Raw genomic sequence first — 11567 nt, 5'->3', positions numbered from 1 at the left:
CATACCCACCTTTCATCTTAGCCATTACTTGCATTTCCCCTGATGAATTACGATTTCCTACCTCTGATATCACCCCCTTCCTAGAATGCTCTTTCTTACATTGTTTTTAAATATAAGTGCTTTCTTTTCCAGAAAACATTCTTTGACTTCTCTGAGCAGAGCATACCATGTCATTCTTGGAGGTCCTACATGGTTTCTTATAGTTCACCACAATCATTTGTTTTTAATGTTTGTCTCCCCACCAAACCATCTTGGGTCTCTAGTTCCTTGTATAGTCTCTGACCTGTAATAATTATTGAGTGAAGGAACTAATACACAAATGAATTAATGAATGTTAGAGGTGAGGCAGGGACCATGGGCTTAGACAGAGTAGGGTGAGGGCCTCCGGAAAAAACAAAGCAAGATAATCCATTGTGGGATTTGCTTTGGCCTGCTGGGTGTCCCACCTTATTTTTCTGACTTTACCCAGATGCTGCTTTTCTTTCTCCAGCCCTAATCAAGTGATTTTCAACCTGAGCAATTTAATAAGCAAGCCCAAAACAATGTAGTAAAAACGAGCATGATTTCATCTTGAAAATAAGATTGCATTTTAAAACCCAATTAGTTCAAAAGTAAGTTTCTTAACATACTCTTTAACAAACAGACAACAACTCAGCCCACCTTGGGAGCAAAGCAGGCAGTCTTGAGTGATACGCTCCCAGACCAGGAAGCTGCTATCCTGGGAGGAAATCAGAGCAGTAAATTTCTTGTAAATACCAGGAAGACTGATAAGAAACTTAATATCTCTTCAAAGATAAACATTTTGGGGGAGTCCATCCCTAGCCTTTTGTCTCTCAACTGCCTATAAAACCCCTAAACAACGCACCACCCCGGGGCTCTCTTGTCCCCTCTTGGCGTGAGCCAGGAGCTCTGTCCTCTCACTTTCTCTCTAAATAAAAGCCTCTCACTTGCTCTCCTACCTTGAGTGTTTGCGAAGTTCATCTTAACCATTACTCTTCCACTCAGTGAACAAGAACCCCGGCATCAGAGGGGATGCAAAACACATCCTTGGGAAAACGTTAATGTTACTTTTGGATGTATAACTCTATCAGAGTTGGATAATATCACTAATATTTTTATGGTAAAAGAGAAGCAGCATGTATTCTATAGTTTGAACCCAACATTGTGAGAGTTTTTCAAATCCTGTTGATTTCTGCCCATTCTCCTGGAATTCTGAAATAGAAGAGGTCATTATGGGAAAGAAAGAAATTTAAAAAGATAGCAGCAAATGGCTTTGCCAGGTTAATAAAAAGAGGAAATTTTGCTTTGGCAACATTTCAAATACATGAACTACCAGGAAATAAACCAAAGCTAACTATTACTGTATAAGTTAGGAGAGAAGGAAAACTTACATGCCAGTGATATTAAGTTGGTAAGTGATGCTGTGAGGAAACAGCATGCTGGCAGGCAGACGGTATGTCAGTAAGGAAGAGATGATGCCCCAGAAAGATTTTTTCGTGTGGCATCAGAAAATAAATAGAATCATGAGATCTGTTTTACAATGTACGTAGCTGATTATGTTTTTTATGGTTCTACCAAATTTTTAATTTTTTAATTATGAAAATTTGGATGGGGAGGAGGAACAAGTTCCCTCCCCTGCTGTCCTTGTCTCATAGATGCTATACTTAATGATTATCCAATCCATTTCCATGTAAAGGTAGGAATGGTCATCTAAAAATGAACCAAAAGAGCTTACATATTAATAACAGGATGACAATCTGACATTTGCTGTCTTTCGTTTCAAAGCACATATTGATCTCAGTCAGCCACAGAGACCACTGATACATCAGGTCCCAGGCAGAGAAAGCAACATCAGTACTATCAACTTCCAGATCTTATCAAGAGCCTCTCAAGGAGTATCAATAATACTCCTATGAAATATTATTTGGAAATTATCTTTTATGATAAGCAACCCTTTGTTTTAGGTACTGCATTATAGAGTGGAATCATATCAAACCATCAAATGAGATGTTTATCAACAAAACTTATAAGAAATAATCCTGTTAAATTTGCTATTTGATTTCCTACAAAAAACGAAATCACAGGGATTCATTAATGACCAGCCCTAACAGAAACGCATGTCTCATGTGTAATATTTCTTTTAAAAAAAATAAGTAAATAAAGCAGGACTTTGAACATCTTAGCTATTCTGAGAGAAGCTATGTATGCTTCCTCTTTTCTAATAAGGTAAGTCAAAATGGCAGCCCTGTAGCTGATTTCTCTGGGTCCAGTTGGCAAAAAAATGTTCTGTCTAGCCAGTATCAGGTAATAATGGCCATTCTGGCCCTTGCTTGCTGTCTCTTGAATTTACAAGTCACTTTTCTCCATCTCCTCTGCTTTTCCTCTATTTCCTTCAGGCTTAAGTCTTTTCTCATGGTAAATTCTCAGTCCTATTCTTTTATTCATGCACTCCAAAATGTATTGAGATGTACTGACAACCTACTATGTGTCAAATACTATACTATGTATCTGAGAACTGTGAGTTAAGACAGAAACAATCACAGAGTGTACAATCTAAGCTAGAAATCAACTTGTGTTGTTATCTTTAGCTCTTACAAACCCATGATTTTCTCTGTCAAAAATTCCAGGTTCCTCACAGTCCCCTCCGTAGGTCTCTCTGGGCCAGAGGATTCTGCAAATGTTACCAAATACATGCCCTTCAAAGGGTAATCAAAATTTCTATTATACCTATTTGCAACCCCTGGCCCCAAGTTTATAATAGCTTCTGAGGGAGATACAATTTAAGAAAGGAGCTGATTCCTCCAGAGGCTACTGACTTTTGAGGATGTTAATTCAAATGATCCTTGTCTACCTCTTCTGTCCCATTCCTTCCTTGCACACTATGTTTCATCAACACCAAACTACCCCACTTCCTTGAACACACTGTCTTTCAGTTCACCTCTTTGCCAATGTTCTCCCTTACCCTTCCTTTGCCAACTTGTCCATGTGACATGCTCCAGCCTATCATTCAGACCGCTGCTTAAGGAGCCCCTCCTTCCCCTTGCCAGCTGGCTTCCCTCCTCCCTTCCTCCTCTTCTCCTTTCCCAAAGGAATCTTCTTCTGTACTGGAGAGGTTAGTGTAATTATTTCTAATTTAGTCTCTGAATTCAAATTAATCTGAGTTCATCTCCTGGCTCTCCCACTTAGCCGTTATGTGATCTTGGACCATTTATTTAACCTTCCTGGATCTGCAAAAGGGGACAATAATAGTATCTATAGCATAGGGTTACTAGAGTTAAACAATATAAGGAATTAAAAGTACTTAGAACTTAGAAAGGTTCTGACACAGTATAAATACTTTTAACATGGATCATATCACATTGGGCTATAATTATTTATCTCAGTTTCACTCCACTCCTCTAGATTGGCAGCTCCTTAGGAGGCAGAAGCCTGTCATTCATCACAGGGCCTGGCATACAGTCAGTGCACAATAAGAAGGTTTTTAACTGAACCTAAAAGTGCTATAAAATATGTATACCATAACTCATTGTAGTTCAATGCAATTCAAATACAAGGAAGTTTAAATAAGTCATAATGTACCAACTGTAATTAGAAATCATCTTCCTCCCATGCCCTCTTTAAAATTTCCGATTTCTTTATGGCTTAACCTCAGTCATTCAACAATTACCTATCAAGTGCCTACCATATGCCAAGCAATGTGCTAGGAATTGGAGATTTCTGAATGAGCATGAGACAGTCTCAAGCCTCTAGAAAAAGGACAGACAAGTAAAGCAGCTTACACAGTAAAGTCCTGTGGGAGTCAAAGTAGAACAGCACACAAAATGCCATGGGGAAACAGGAAGAGGCAACTATCCAATTTTGGGAGTCAGAGAAATGAAATAGCGCTGGAATTAGGACAGTGGGGTCTTTGAGAGGTGTACTCTTTACCCAGTAAGTTTAACAATTGATGAACCAGCTGCCCTGAAGCACCGCTGGTCCAGAGGCACACTTCTTTTACTCCTAAAGACAGGCTCAGGTACTCTGGAAAGCAGTACCTTAGGGTCTTGGGCAACCCTTGCTTCCATGCAACATTGCTGCCTGAAGGATATTCATCCCTTAGAAGATAATATAGATGAATGCAAATATGTTGTGGAAAACATGGGATGCCTGGAGCCATAATATTTGGAAGCCTCCTAAGCTTCCTAGAATCCACTGCAATAAATCTTTCTGCTTTATACAACCACATGTCTCTTCTTGGAAGGATCCAGGAATTTTTTTTATTCAAAACACCTGTTAAAATTTAACATGCATAAATTATTTATATTATGGTCAGAAAGATCTTCATTCATTTTGCATGTAACTTGTACTCCCTATAAACAAAACATTCCAAGAAAATCTCTAAGTTCTTTCATTAATAAAACATAGTGGACATCTGTTGGGGCACCATGATTATTATCATATCCCAGGGGTGAGCATATCCTGACTTTTTAAATTCTTTGTTTCCTCTCTCAATTATTACAGTTTTCCTACACCTGTGGGTTTATTTATACAATGAATTAATTTGGAATTTGGGGGAAGTATAAATACATGGAAGAACCTGGAAGTAAACAGAATCCCTCAGCAGAGTATCAAATGGCTCCTGCCTATATCTCAGGGGACTCCATTCTGGAACTTCTAATCTGTTTAGCAGGGGACCTTCCTTTATCTGAGCATCTCACTAGGACAGTTCTCCTTAATTTACACTTCTTCTTCCCCAAGTGAAATATAGCATTGTCTACCTCCTATTACCAACAGAGTATAATTGTAGATATTGAATTTGAGCTAACTGGTAAAAGTAAGAGTTTTGGATGTCAGGGAGAACTGAGTTTGAAAACAAATTCCAAACATTTAACCAAGAGTATGACTTTGGTTAAGTTACCTAACATCTCTGGATCTAGTTTTCTCATCTGAATAGGATTGTTAAAAAGATTAAATGAGATAACATACATAAAAGGTTGAGGCACTGTTCTAAGTGCTTTATATGTATTAACTCATTTATCCCTTATAAGGAACACATTCCATAGGGAATTTAGGGATACATATCATATCACCATTTTATAGCAAGTTCTACCAGCCCACACCTCCCCTTCATGCCACATTCTGTACCTGTCAGTCACAAAATAAAGGCAGCTTTCTTGTCACAGTTGGCCTTGAGGGAGTATTACTAGGCATCCAGCCCTCAGGCCCTTCTGAAGGAGACCTTCAACATACTCTGAGTGGCTGCTGGGCTCATTCAGATAAGCAGCCTGCAGCACTTTGCACTAACTGCAAATACATCTGCGCATTTTAATTCAGCAGAGCTGGTTTTGCTGACATTAAGGACATGGTGCAAAGCACAACTCTTTAGTTTCCAAATGAATGAAAATGACACATGAAAATCGAGTCTGGCCACAGCATCTATCTGGAATACAATAATGACTCACAGGAAAGACAAAGGCTGAGTAAGCATCAATGAAAAGCCACACATCCCTTTATTAACATCACTTGGGAAAATACAGTCAGACTATGGAAAAACTAAAAAAAAACATATAGACAAATATCTCCCAGGTTTTTGAAGATAGTCTAATTCCCATCTGGCTCATAAATTTCCTAACATCTAAATTAGCTACACGAGGAACTGGGGGAGGACATGGGGGGCCATGGATATTAGAAATTTTTACATGTGGCATGCATCTGTGTTATTACTGGCATTGCCAATCAATTGTGAAATGACTATTAGACAGCTTCAATAAGAGAGCTTGTTATTAATAGTTTAGATGTTGGACCACAAAAATATCGCACTAGCAACAAAAAGACTTTGCAGCTTCTTCCTGCATGTACACACTGAATATACTGTGGAGGTCTGGGCAAAACTCTAAAGGCAAAAATTTAAGGATAAATGAAATATTTACTGTGTTATTCCTTCCTTGTTTGTGATTATTTAATTATTATTATTATTATTATTACTATTATTATCACTAGTAATACTACCTTGGCATGGCGTAGTTTAACCATGAAAGTATCTTATAATATGCAAGCTTTTCTTTTCATCTATTCATTATTCTTATGGGTTACCATTTATTCAATATATTAACAGTTACCCAAGCACATCTTGATTTTTAATGCTAGTAAATGTTCAAAATTTTGAACTAAAAAACTACTTATATAATATTCCACAGGGGGAAAAAAATATTTGGGTAAAAGGGTCCAATGACTCAGTATTGCCTTCACTTTCTTGGGGGCTCCTCAGGAATTGCCAGCAAGAACTGAAACCTGAAAGGAATGTCTAAAAGATTGGGAGTTGTATGCTAAAATATCTTGCATTAACTAAATCAAGGGTTTTAGCCCAAATCAAGCATTTTTAAAAGACAAAACTTGTATATGTTTTTAGTGTTTTTGGCTCCCCAGCATCTAAACCTCTTTGTTATGCATGAGAAACCTTATGAGGCAAAGCCCAACTCCCACCACAGAGGTTAAACATTCCAGGTACTAACCAGTCCAGCTTCTCCTGCAGCTAGAGTTCTGGCACTTGGTCTATATTCCTCTGATTAAATGCACTCACCTTGGATTTTGAACCAGAAGCTAGTGATCAAAAAAGAAGGAATCTCATAGAATCCGTTCTGGCAAGAGTAATAGCAGGGACAGAAGCTAGATTCCTTTTCCAGAGACACCTTTTCTAGCAGCCACCTCTAGTACCAGCACTGGGCTAGAGGTAGGACAAGCTGTGGTGTCTGTACAGAGACATCAACAGCTTCCAGGGATACTTCCGTGGTGTGAGGTTGGGCGTGGTATATCTGACCCTGGTCTTCAAGCTCTTCTAGAGATTATGTCAGACACCAAACATTCTTTTGTAAATTCTGTTGTATAAGTTCAGAACACTGATATTTACTTTCAAAAATATTGGATACATTTCTCCAGATATATATTGTAGCTTGAGAAGGGGGGCACTTTTACCCTCTAGGTTGAGAGAAAAGAAAACAGAAACATAAGCAACACAAGGCAGCAGGCAGCCACTGCAACAGCATTTGCTATCAGTTTGGGGCCTTCTCACTTTGAATTCCAGAATATACTTTCCAGGTGGCAATGACTATATATTGACACATGGAGTGAGTCAGCATTTAAATGTCCCTTTTACCCATCCTAGAGTCCTCCATAGTGCCACCATATTAATGGCTTCCCTGTTCTTTGTCCACCCTGAGTGGCCCACTTAGGATGCTTGACTGGGAGTAATTCCCTTCTACTGAGAACAACTTTGAAATCCTAGATCAACCTTCTTGTTCCACTGGACTTTCTCTCATTTTATTCATTCTTTTTCCACTTTCTTATCAGTTCATTAATACAATGTTCTACTTCTCTGAATAGGAGAATTGACTAGCTTTTCTACTCCATTTCATCCTACTTCTTAGGAGATAAATACATAGCAATAAATTTTGCATGTGTACACTGTCCTTGCAGGAGTTAACCATATTATCTCTCATTAGCATTAAGGAATTTCTTCTTCCCTAGACCTTTGAACAAAGAGAAGATTTTTTTATGGGAATTATATCTTTGTCCTATTTCCACAGAGTAGTGTCACTTTTAGTGTCTTAACAAAGTTTTCAGCAGTTAACAACTCAACACATGTCTCTTTTTAAGCAAAAAGGTTATTTAAGACCTGGGTGACTCAAGGTGGTTACAGTTTACATATTGCTTTCCAAAGCAAACATCTGTGACATCATGAGCACATCCACTTAACAGAGAAGCTAAACATTAGAGAGGTCTTACAACTTGCTCAAAGAGGAGCTCTGGTTCAAAGTGGAACTGGATTGCTAGGACTCAGAAACCAGGCTTCGAACCTCATAGTTTGCCTCCATGTAACTGTATCTTTCTCAGCTGTAAGTATTATTTGTGGTGCCTGCCACATGCAGAGCCAAGAGCCACGTCCAAGAGAGACTGCTGCATCCCGAGCCTGCTGACAGGGCAGTCACAGCCAGCATGGTCCTTTGGTCACACTCCTCTGTGGCCTCCATTTATTGACAGGAGTGAGCAAATGACCCCAAAGGAAGCCAGTCTACAGATTGGTCAGCAGTCAGTGAGGTGGCCTGACACAAAAAGTTTTGACTCAACAGAGGTGACCTGAGTCAACCAGATTCTAGCTGAGTCTTATTTCTTCCAACCAAGAGACCATAATTGACTCAATCTCTCTGTAGATAATTGTTGTTAATACTATTCTGATTAACTGATTGTGTGGAACAACCCTGTTCAACTTTCTGTTTTCACCACTCTTACGTCAACATGTCCTAATAGAAAGGACATCACATGTTGGGAAGTTCCCAATCTCGTTAACCTCTGCTAACTACTTTTCTTCTTGGGGGAGTCCTTGCTCCCCATAAATCTTGGTCCTCTCTCTAGTTTTGGTCTCTCCTTCCCTTGCATGCTAGGCAGCATTCTGAGGGCTTTACCTAAATTAGCTTATTCAAGGCTCACAACAACTCCATAAGGTAAGTATCTCCATTTTACAGAAGAAGCAAGGCAGAAAAAGATGGTAGTGGTTTGGATCAGGGTGGTGACAGAGGAGAAAAGCAGACAGATTAACAGATGTATTTTGAAAGTATAGCTGCTGCATTAGATGTGGAAATGATGGGAGAGAAGAATCAAGGATGATGCTTAATTAACAGGGTAAATTATGCAGCCACTTGTCCAGCCTATTGGTCGTCTCTATTGGGTGTTCCAGAAGCCCTTCCAGAAGACAAGTTCAACATGTCTGAAACTGAATTTTATCATACCGGTTTCTGAATAAAATTGAACTGAACTTTTTCCATAAGACCTGCTCTACCTTTTAATATTTTCTATTTCAAAGAGTATCACCATCACTGTTATTAAGTGGCAGATACTGTACAGAACGGGATGCAAATGAGAGGAGCAGTTAGAACTATAGTAAAGATCTTTCTAGGTATTCAGGTTGTTTTCTTCAACTGACACATTTACTAGACTTTTAGCTCCCTCATTTGGCCATAAATTTCTCAGGGGCAGAGATGAAATCTGTAATTAGAACTAAAATTTACTATTTGACAGTCAGGACTTATGTTAGGCACTTTACATGCACCATCCCCTGTAGTTCTCCCAGTAGCCTATGAGGCAGGAACTAGAGCACAGTGGTTAGGAGGGTGGGTGAGAGAGAGCTCCTGGGTTCAAATCCTGACTCTGAGGTGTAATTTGGGGGAAGTTACTCAACTTTTCTGTGCCTTGGTTATCAAATGGAACTCTGGGAGAACAGGGAAAGGACATCTAACCAAGATGGATGAAATCAAAGAGGTCTTTCTAGAATGGAATAAATTGCTAAGCTGAATCTTTGTTCACAAAGTCTGAGGAGCAAAGTGCTGCAGCCTATGGGGAGGCACAGAAGTAAACAAAAGTGTGGAATCTTTTGGTAGCTACCAATGCAGTTTACAAAAGCAAGGAGGAATCACAAACTCAAATACCTTCAAGAGCCAGGCAGGCAACATGAGTAAGAGAGGCTGGCCAGGGGTAAGATAATGGGAAGATGCGAGGTCCAGGACAAACTGGAAAGCACAGGCCCCATCGAAAGGGACCAGCCCCTACTGCTGCCAAGCTCCATTACCCTCACCAAGGTCCAGTATACTCCTCTTCATTCTTTTCCTTGAACCACCAGTTTATACTGCCTCAAAACTCCTTCACTTGCTATTTCCTCTACCTGGACTGTGCTTTGCATGGCTGGCTCTTTTGTGTCATTTTAGCTCAAATGCGATTTAACAGAAGCCTTCCTTCATCACCACCCACAGCCAGTGCCAGACCTGCTAGTATTCCACAATAATTCATTTCTTCAGAACACTTGCTTTTATGTGAAATTATTTTGTTCATTTATTTATGGATTCCATGTATTTGTCTAATTGTATATTGGATATATAATGTAAGCTCTATTGGAACAGGAAACTTTTCCAGCACTTGCAACAATGGCTGACACATAGTAAGAGCCCCACAAAGTCATTTATTCATTTTAAATAAATAAAAGGTGCTCTTATTGTGTGTATACTTTGTGCCGGGTATTACAGACTGCAGAGATCGATTTGGCAACCATCAGGACATAGGTAGTAGTTAATGCCACAGAAGTGGGTGAGGAAACCCAGGTCATCTGTATGGAGCCAAAAAATAATGTGTCAGAAAAGAATTCTTTGTAGGAGTAGACAGAGCAAGAAAACTTCTAAGGAGAATGATTAGGGGAGCTATGAGGGAGCAAGAACAGAAGTGGCATCAGAAGCCAAAGGAAAACAGAGCCCATGATACAAATCATAGCTTAACTGGATAATCTGCTTTTGGCTGATTATGATGTATAGTAGCTACCTGGATAATTAAGATTTCTCTTATTATTTGTCTCATTTTTGTGCCCATTTGCTGACTTCTGAAGAAAGCCTCACCTACATATCTACTGTCTGTCTAGGATTCCTGTGATACATCTCCACAGTGATGTCGCATCTGTTCTCCTTCTGTCTTATTCTAATAAACTTCCTTATATTCTCATCTTCACATAAACAAATTTACATTTATATATGCATCCTATCATATATATAGATATACATATATATGTGTCTGTACATACACACACACACACACACATGTATCTCAGGTGATTCTATTATACTCACTAGAAAAAGCAGGGGGCAGGGTTAGGGGGTGGATAGTGATCAGAATGTACATGAAGGGAGGATGCCTATGGTATTCCAGACAGGGAGTTAAGGGATGGAGTCCCACAAGGTGACATATGAGCAGAAACCTGAAGGACATCAGCAGAAAGCCTTGTGGGTCTTTGGGGAAGAGTGTTCCATGGAGAGGGACTAGCAGGAGCAGCAGGCCCAGCTGCTGGTGGAGAATGAGCAGGGGCAATGGCAGAAGACGAGGGTCTGGCAGTGTCTGGGACAGACTGAGGGGAACAACACCTGCCTTCCATTTAGGAATTCCCCAGGTCTGCCTTAAGAAGTAGGGGTACATCCAAACAGTGCCTGGCACACAGTTGGCACCCAATAAACATCTGTTGAATGAATGAATCCCTAAGGTGGACAGAGAATTATTATGAAGTCTGAATCCTGGGGATTGTGGCTGACTGAGTTCCAAAGTCAGGCAAGGTTGGCACTTGATTATATTTAATGTAATGTTTTCTCTACAATTTTTTCCAAATGCATGTCTTACCTTTTTCAGAAAATATTTGGTTTGTTTAAGAAATGGGCCATGTCTTTTATTTTGATTCCAAGTCCAGTGCTGGAACTAAAAAAAACACTTGTTTGACTTAATTAAATCAAGAACGGTTGTAGAATATAGACATGAATGGAAGAAAATGAAAAAATTGTAAGGATTGTTATCCCTGGGTGATGGAATGTATTTCTGAAACTTGCGTTCTTACAGTGTCCGCAGCAAGTGGCGACCATACATTTCCTCAGGACAGCATCTTGTAGCAGACAAGTCTGTCCTTGCCGTCACTTACGGAACCGTGTCTTAGAGTTATCCAAGACAAAATTAGCTCCTGATTTTCTCTAGCAATATCTCCACTAAAAAGTAGGGACTGCAAAACACAGATA

Source organism: Manis javanica, chromosome 6, assembly GCF_040802235.1.
Source record: "Manis javanica isolate MJ-LG chromosome 6, MJ_LKY, whole genome shotgun sequence".
Classification (NCBI taxonomy): Eukaryota; Metazoa; Chordata; class Mammalia; order Pholidota; family Manidae; genus Manis; species Manis javanica.
The sequence above is the reverse complement of the archived record's forward strand: the minus strand, read 5'-3'. Positions refer to the sequence as shown.